Source organism: Bradysia coprophila, unplaced genomic scaffold (assembly GCF_014529535.1).
Source record: "Bradysia coprophila strain Holo2 unplaced genomic scaffold, BU_Bcop_v1 contig_193, whole genome shotgun sequence".
NCBI lineage: Eukaryota > Metazoa > Arthropoda > Insecta > Diptera > Sciaridae > Bradysia > Bradysia coprophila.
The window spans coordinates 134903-144053 of record NW_023503456.1 but is presented as its reverse complement, the minus strand read 5'-3'; positions in this window follow the sequence as shown (position 1 = coordinate 144053).

The following is a 9151-nucleotide window of genomic DNA, read 5'->3' as shown; positions in this document are numbered from 1 at the left end:
ATTTATTAAAAAATTAATTTACAGCCCGAAATGGATATATGATATGAAATATGTTATGTGATTGCCTAGCAATTATGTGGGCAATCGAGGAATCCGCTTTTGACGATTCGGGCTTCATGGATTTCAGCCATTTCAGCTTCGCAAATTCTTGGCACTGAGTAAATTTGGCTGACGAGCACTGTCAACGTAACAAACAAAACTGCGTAAACGAATTTCATTTTTCTAAACGAAACACTGTTAAACTTTCGAAAGCAAACTGATGCTCTAAACAACGTGTACGACACATGTATAGGCGAAAATAAACGGAAAACGAAAAGTCAACAAAAAATTGTGGAGTAACCCATCGATTAATTTAAGTTAATTAACTTTGTTGTAAGAGAGGTGATAATTTCGAGTGGCTATCTGCATACAGTCTGTACAATCTGAAATGTTATAATTTTCCATTTTCTTTAGTTATAACCGTGACAGCTCCGTGTACAGACAGTAAGAGGGACTAATAATGTCAAAAGTAAAGGGACTCATAATGTCAAAAGCAAAGCAAAGTTGACGCTTTCGTGTTAGTGGTGTGTGTGATATAATTTTTCAATGAATTTCGGTCATAATTCCTCTAGGTAGTCTACCTCTATGGTAGAACTCAGGTTCAAATGGTTTGCATTTGATAAATAAATATTGGTTAGTGAGCAACACATAGAAATTCAGAAAACCTGGACGGTATTGACGATGACACTTCAAATGTAATGTATGAAATATCAGCTTGCAGGAGATAAAAATATTTTCGCAATTTTGCCGAACTCCATATAATTACAGACGTGACTCAATGTTGTTTGATTTTTGGGAACTGTGATTTTGTAAATAAAAACTTTGGAAACTTTAAACCTCTAGGTGAATTCAGCTTCTTTGGAAAGTAGCTGCATCAGGCTCTGTTTCTATTCCGCTATGCTTAGGAGTACAAGATACGTATTGTAGTTTTCCGAGCGTTAAGAGAATGTCATCTGAATATCAAATTGCAGGATTTATTCCCTGAACATTCGCTTCACCACGGGGGTGACAGCTCTTCGGGCTCTTCGTTCAAATATGTTTCGAAGAATATTTCACGTGAAGTTAGTTGATATTCAGAAAGTGAAAAGTCAAATTGTTGAATCATAACCAAAAAAGTTCGTTTTGTTATTGTGCTATTGGCATATTCGATTAGAAATAATAATTACAATTATTGATAGACAGTGATGTGTTATTATTTAAAAAAATAAAACGGAAGGTGCAAACGTAAAATACAAAATCATAAACAATGAAGCCAGTTCGGCACGAATGTCCTGAAACTATTTCTAACGCCAAAAAAATTTGGACGAAAAACAACTTTAATCAACATCAGCTCGCCACAATCAGTAAAACAATAGTTTATACACTATTTAGGATGGCATATGGTTTGATGGTCGACATTAACAACAGTATCCAACAAATGCCACATCGTTATAATTCGTCAACCATTGGGGTATATTCCAACCATTGGAAAAAGAATCGAAATAATTCTGCAAGTAAAATCTCTCTGACCGTTCCACATTTTACACTACATAGATCCACTGGCACGATGCCTTGACGATCGAGTACATTCTACATGAAGAGCATCAAGTTCAATGCCTACATCCACATTAAGTATGACAGTGGCAGGCACATGTCTCAGCCGGTTCTATTTCATCCGATTGTATCAGTGAAACGCAGAAGGATTCAGAGAATCAATCAAGCAAGTGACTGTTCCACTTGCGAATCGAGTTGCGATATTTTTTGACTCAATTCATTTCTCGTTCTTCAGACTGCAACACGGCTCAAACATTGCCGTTACGATGTGAAGACCGAAATTCGCACCAAACATCCCGAAATCATTTATGCTGAGGAAACGCGTTGTGGCGAAACTGAAACTACTCCGAAGCGACCTCAAAGAACAAAACGAGACTGGCAGCAAAGACGGATGTAATAGACCGCATGCAAAAGGTACTGGGAATAGTCAAAGACAACAACGAAGAGAATCATCTGTTCAAGTTGATGCAAAAATGGAAGAATCTGTGGCTGACCAAAATCGATTCGCTGCTGGCAATTAATGACGACTGGATTAGTACGACAATTTATGAACACCGTCGAAGGATGCTATGTCACTAGAAATACATTGCAGGTGAGTGTGATGATAGTGTTCTAGGTTCTGTCGTCTGTGCACCACTTGATCTCTGATGAATTATATTCGGATTGACAGGCGGAAAATTTGTGTCGAAACGTGAAAACAATTTAATGATGAACTGAACACCTTGGTTTCGTCATGGTTCAGTCAATTTATTCAAGTCTGGCACTACTGTCGTTGTTCAGGCAATGATAGTCTGGTTATTTTAGTAATCAGCTTATGCAGTTCAAGATTCATCAGAAGTTATAATTTTCCGGTGAGTAGATCATCACTGACTCCAATGAAACATTTTAACGTCATCAGCACAAAACAATATCAAATCGTGCTGATGCTCGGAACAGATTCAGTTTGAGTCATATAAAAGTTAGTCTAATCGTGTTGTAGAGATCGAAAATTGTCATGACTTGTAGCGGAAGTTTGCCGGTTTCCGTTACTAACTTTTGTATGACTTCACTGAACCTGTTCTGAGCATTAAATCATGAATATCAGCACATCAGGTTACACCGAAAAAAATTCCGTGGTGTTGGCTTGCTATAAAAGAGAGTGTATACGTCTGAGCTCATCATTTATTTTTGCAATAGCTTCCATCCGAGAAGGATCTGCTGATGAATTCGATAGTTTGTTATCATTTAGTTTTTTAAACAGTAGATTCAGTTCAACAAATTAGTTTTTATTTACACGTTTCTGGAAAAGATTACACTTCTTTACATATCTGTAATCTATTATAAATCCTCTAGTTATCATGAAATTTTACTTCAACAAAAAGTAAATAATAAAAAAATAACTTCATTTAGACGTAAATTTGAATTAAATAAAAATGATTTAAATGAAAATGAATTAAATGAAAATGAATTATATGAAAATGAATTAATTAAAAATGAATTAAATGAAAATGAATTAAATGAAAATGAATTAAATGAAAATGAATTAAATGAAAATATGAACTGTGAATATTGTGAAACTGTGATTTTCAATTAAATTTGTCGGAGAACTTGCCGATTCCACGTTTTTTCATTCGATGATCGAAGGCCAGCTTCTGTATGGAATTAGCTTTTTCAGGTAAAGAGGTTATTTTCCCTGACAATATTTGGTTGATGTCATTGCAGAACGAAAGAAGGATATGATCAACCGCCAAATTTTTTAGTTTCCGGTCAATCACATCTAAATGATCTTTACATCCAATAAAGTGGACGGTCACTTCTTGGACACTAGCAAGAAGTTTTTGCTTAATGAGATCTTGGGAGCAGATTTTGGAAATAGTTTTCGTCAATTTATCGAGAAGTTTCTCGACACTAAGCAACGTAGCATCATCGTCCATTAGTTCGAAGTTCTCTGTACATTCCGTGCAGCTCATTGTTTTTAAAAGTTTCTGACATATTTTGCTGGCTCCATTTGAAATGATTGTGTGCTCAAGGAACTGTGAATTTGAGCCTTCGACGAATTCTGAGTGAGTGATTAGACCAGTTTCAGAAACAAACTCATAATCCTTGTCCTCTGGATCGAAAATGACAAGCGAATCCAGGTCATCTGCTTCAGGTTGAACAAATGACGATGATGATGGCTCTGTGTACGACAACAAGGTCGAATCATTCGGTTGATCTTTACACACAGACAGGAACTCGTGTAAATTCGTTAGGAGTGCTGAAGAATCGTCGGGTTGGCAATTCGACTTCAATGAATTCGTTCCCGTAATGTTATTTACGATCATCGTTCCGTATCCAGTTCGGTACTGGCTCGCCGTGGTTTTATTATTTTGGTTGCACGATTTCACGCAACCAAAGAAATTTTCAAGTCCATCTTGAGTGGTTTCTCTGGAATCATAGGAAAGGAACACATTTTCAGGAAAATTGATCAATTTTAGATGCTAGTGGAAAGTGAATCCCATTCACACTCACTGTGTCAGTATTTCACATTCCGCTGGCATTAAAACAGTACGTAAATGATGCTTGGAACAGGTTCAAATAAGATCATACAAAAAATTAATCCAATCGTCTTATGAAGACTCCGGGTGGAGATCAAAAAATAGAAGGAATCCCATCTTACGCTAAATCTCTAAACAGGTCAGCTTCAGGTTCGAACCTGAACTCAATTCAGGTTTAAACCTGAAGCTGACCTATTTAGATAGATTTAGATGTTTCCAACTGTTGCATCGGCATGTGCAACGGGAAGCGGAAACCTTTCTAGACAAATCATACCACTTTCGATATCCACCCGAGTTTGCTTCGAGACAATTGGAATAATTTTTGTATGACCTGATTTCGAGCATTATACGTAATTGCTTCTAAGTTATAGCTTAGCCTTTGTGATAATTACTTTCGTTTTTCTCACATCACGCTAGCTAAAAAATAAATTTTGAAGCAAAAAACAGGAAAGAAAAAAGGATAGGATGTTTTGGCATTTAAGGAAGGAAAACCATAAAATGTCACACTGAAAAATAGTGGCATCATCATTTCAGGACTGAAGTTAAACCAAATGTGGATAACTTTAAATGCTAATATTGGACGTGATGAATGTTATCGAGACTGTCGTATTTCCTTAAGATTTCCAATTTCTTTCGGTGCAAATCAACGTTTCGTTCCAGTAAACACCAGATCATATAACTGAGATGAAATGATACCTTATCTGTAGTTTTGGAATATCAGCTTCAAAGCACGTCTTTGCCACCTGTTGGTAACCTCGAATGGTGGATTCAAACTTCTTCAGTACTGATGAACGGTTGTTTCTAGCGCCAGTGCCTTTGTCAACGAAAAACATGTTTTCGAGCATCACCAAAGCATACTCGTAAAATTCTGAATGGATTGACTTTGGCGTTACAGCGCTCTTAAGCGAATCGACGGGGTACTTAACGGAACCGTTAACGCTGTCGAAAAGGTCGTTTATGAATAAAACCAACCGTGCAGTTGTGGTGAAATCATCTGGCAACATTCCATCGTTCACGCAATCAAGCATCACAGTTCCGACAGTGTTGCTGAACACTTGTGTAGCTATCGACACCTTCATCTTCAACTTATTCGGTTTCAGGTGTTCATCCGTCAAATTCGGCAGCTTTCGCCGTAAAGCACGTATACCGTAAAGTTGATCTATATCGTTCCATGTAGCAATTTGAAGTGAAGCGTCGTAATCCGTATTGCCAGGTTGCCAACGTTCACCAATGAAATGAGCGATGTTTTTCACCTCTAAATTATTCCTGACCGCCTTAATGAGGTGAGATGGGTCGTAGGTGTGTGTTATTCGATGTCCATTTACTGTATATTGCAACAAATCTCCAGTTTGTTGGGTTTGACTTGTATTCGGATATACCAGTTCATTGACTGCGCTCGCATTAACGCTACATGTATCGCACACGGAGAGTATCGGTACCAGCCCTTTAGAATAAGATAAAGACGTGGTCAGAGACAGACAAATTTTATGCACATTAAGAGTCATATCGTTAAAACTTCAGGTGATTTTATTAACTTTGGGCACAAGCGGTCTCCGATTTTAATGAGTGATAGCTCGTTGGTAGAGTATATGTACTCCTTGGTGCGAAAATATGGAAGATGTTCGGAGAGTCCGTCTTCCCTGCAGCATCGGTGTTCGACGGAACTGAGTATGGGGTTTTGTAGCTGACCTCATCCACTATCGTTCCACATAAAATGAACCCATACTTTTGTGCTTAAAGCCTAAATTAGTCTTGGAAAAAAGCTGGTGCCAAAATACAGATTTTTCCTTCTTTCTGGGGACTCTACAGCTGGAGCGGTGCTACGGCAGTCATCCGCTATGTCGCGAATATATGTCGTTACGACAGATCCAGTGTTAGTAATATTAAGAGAAAAAACATTACCTTTTTCTTGGCGGATTTTAGTCAAATATAGTGTTAGCGTATAGCACATGACCTAAGGACTCCGGAACAGTAATTAGTTTCAATCGGACCAATATTTGCTACTCGACAGGAGTTTGGAAAAACGAAATGATCAAGTGGGAGCAAACGGTTTTCCAAACTCCTATCACGTAGCAAATTGAAAAACTAATTACTGTTCAGAAGTCCTGAGATCATGCGCTATACGCTAACACTTTATTACTAACACAGGATCTGTTGTAACGACATTATGTTCGCGATATAGCGAAGCGTTTTTCTATTGATAAGGTCAAAGAATAGTAGACGATAAATAATGACTACCGTAGAACCGTCCCGAACGCTGTTGCAGCAGATGTGCCACCAGAAAGAAAGAAAAAAACAGCATTTTGGTACCAACTTTTTTCCAAGACTTTTGTAGGCTTGCAGCACAAACGTATACCTATACTGGGCTCATTTATGTGTGGAACGATAGTGGGTGAAGCCAGCTACAAAACCCTATGCTCAGTTCCATGGAACACCGATGCTGCAAGAACATCTTCCATGTTTTTAGTCATAACTCTTGTGGATCTAGTCGCACCAAGGACTGCGTATACTCTACCTGTAGGTCTTTCCAGGGCCGACATTTGTACAACATTAAAATAATTTTTTCTTGAGTTATTGCCGAAAAACTGTTTTCTGTGCCCTCTGACATGTCTTTACTTTTGAACGCTTTTCACAGAAAATAATTTTTTTTTGGAATAAGTGAAAGATCAGTGTTTCATAGAAAGAATTGAAGTACGAATCCAGCGAGTTGCCACTCATTAAAATCGGAGACCGCTTGTATGACTCTTAAAAGAGCAGAGGCATTCCATTCATTAATGTCATGGTATAAGATAGATACAAATATGAATAATCGATAGACGTGAATCAAAAACTTTGTGAAATTATTAGGATGCTTTAAACGGCTCGACATTTTCGACCAAATCAAAATGACCTCAATTGTATCTATAAATGTACACTGTACATTTGCAGAGTTTCATCTCTATTATCTTATTGAAGCAATGACGAAAAATTCTTCACTTTTATAGTTACCTGTAGCGGATACTCGTTCTATCATTAATTTGATAAGCTCTACCAATTCAAATGAGCTCAAGCCGTTCGTATAAAAATATCCGACCGATTGCTTAAATGATATTTCGATTCCACGAACCATAAAGGTCAATGCGTGAGTCGCAAAAATTGGAACTTTCGGTTTGCACATTTCAACAAAACCTTCTATTTTATCCATCGACTGGCAATAATCCAAGTGTTCATTAAGGGAGACCTCGTCCCAACCGATTGAACAGTATTTGTCCTTTTGATGCCACTGTGCTACGATATTTTCGACGGCAGCCATAACTTTCGAATCGACTCCGGATTTAAACATTAATTGCGCGCTGTAGCGGCCCAAGGTACGTTTAGTGGGCAAACAACACCATTGTTCGTTAAAACGGTAGCTTTTCGGACCTTGTTTGTACATGGCAAGGCAAAGGCTCTTTTGTTCAGGTGTGTAGCGTCTTCCGTGTTTTGATCGTCCGCAGTTTTTCAGTTGCATAGTAATGAACTCCATCAGCTGTTCATTAAACTTGGTCTTTAAATAATCGAGGACTGTAGAATCATTTAGTTTGGTGTTTTTGACTTTCTGCTGTAGGACCTTCACACGTCGCTTGTAGTAACTCAACGTATTCGAGCGTGGTTCGTTCTAGAATCGAAATAAAAAATCTACGTAACACAGGGAATATGTCAAGTACAGACAATATACATAAATGGTTCAAAGTAAAAAATTCAGAGTGTAAAAACGGACAACGGAATTCAAGCAACTTGTAACAACAGCAAGAAGTGCCGATATACAACATAAAGCTGTGAGGGATTCTTTTGAATTTCGACTAAAAATTTAATCAAATAATTGCATTAGGGTTCAAAGTTCACCGAGGTTCAGGGGCGCCGACTCCTAAGGACAAGCGAGGCTCGGGCACCACTACTCGAATGATGAGCACCACTACATCTTTCCAGCTTTACTTGAAAGAGCACCACTACTACCAGATTCGCTTGTTGTATGAGCACCACTACTCCCAAACACAAGTCGGCGTCCCTGCCGAGGTTCCATCGATTCTGATAAATTTTCCGGAGTTCACATTTTCGGCCGTTTATCATCAAATTTTTTGCAGTTAATATTTGCCCCGGAAGTACTAGACCTCAGCTTTCCAATGAACCCATACACGCCCGTGTCTTCTCCACCTTACGGAAATGTAATCCGGACACCGAAACCACATTTTTCGACTTTTGACCGCTTACCATCAGCCAGGTACGGAAGATCAAAAATATCTGAGACCTGTTATGGGGCCTAGACACAAAGGCCTAACTAGGAATATTTTCCCCAAAAAATAGGAGGTCAAGACATTGTACGAGTGTTTATGCCACTCTGGAGTATATGAAGACTATGACTAGATATTTCTAAGAAATACAACATTTCATATGTGCAACACCAGTAGCTTGAAAAAAATGAAATCTGCCATCTAACGTTGTAGTTTGGGTTAATCACTCTGAGTCGATACATTACTAAGGTGACGAAGAATCTCCAATCTCAATTTCCGTAAATGATATATTAAGTAAGGCGGTCAAAAAAGTTACTGACCTGAAACTTCAGGTCAGGTCAGGTTTTCATTTATGAAGAAACCTGATCTGATCCGAACCTGAATTTATGAAACCTGTCAGGCCAGGTTTCAGGTTGACCTGAATTTTTCATACAAATTTTCAGGTCAACCTGTCAGGTTTCAGGTCAGGTCAGACCTGATACTTCTAATTAGGTTTCAGGCAAAATCAGGTCAGGTCAAAGTTGATTGAATCAGGTTCAGGTCGAAACAGGTTCAAATATTTTCAGGTCAGCTTCAGGTAAACCTGACCTGTTCCGAGCCTTAATATTAAGGGCTTTTCTAAGTAAAATGACAAAATTGTTTTCGATTTCCATGGATACCGATGTAAGTATACAGGCGACCCTAAAATAATTTTTCCATTTTTGTGTTACAAAATCAAAATTCTAAAGAGAAAATGAGATCGGAAGTGGAAAATAATGGGAATGATTGAGGTTTGAAAATTCTTCGACATTGTTAAGAGACCTAAGATAAAGT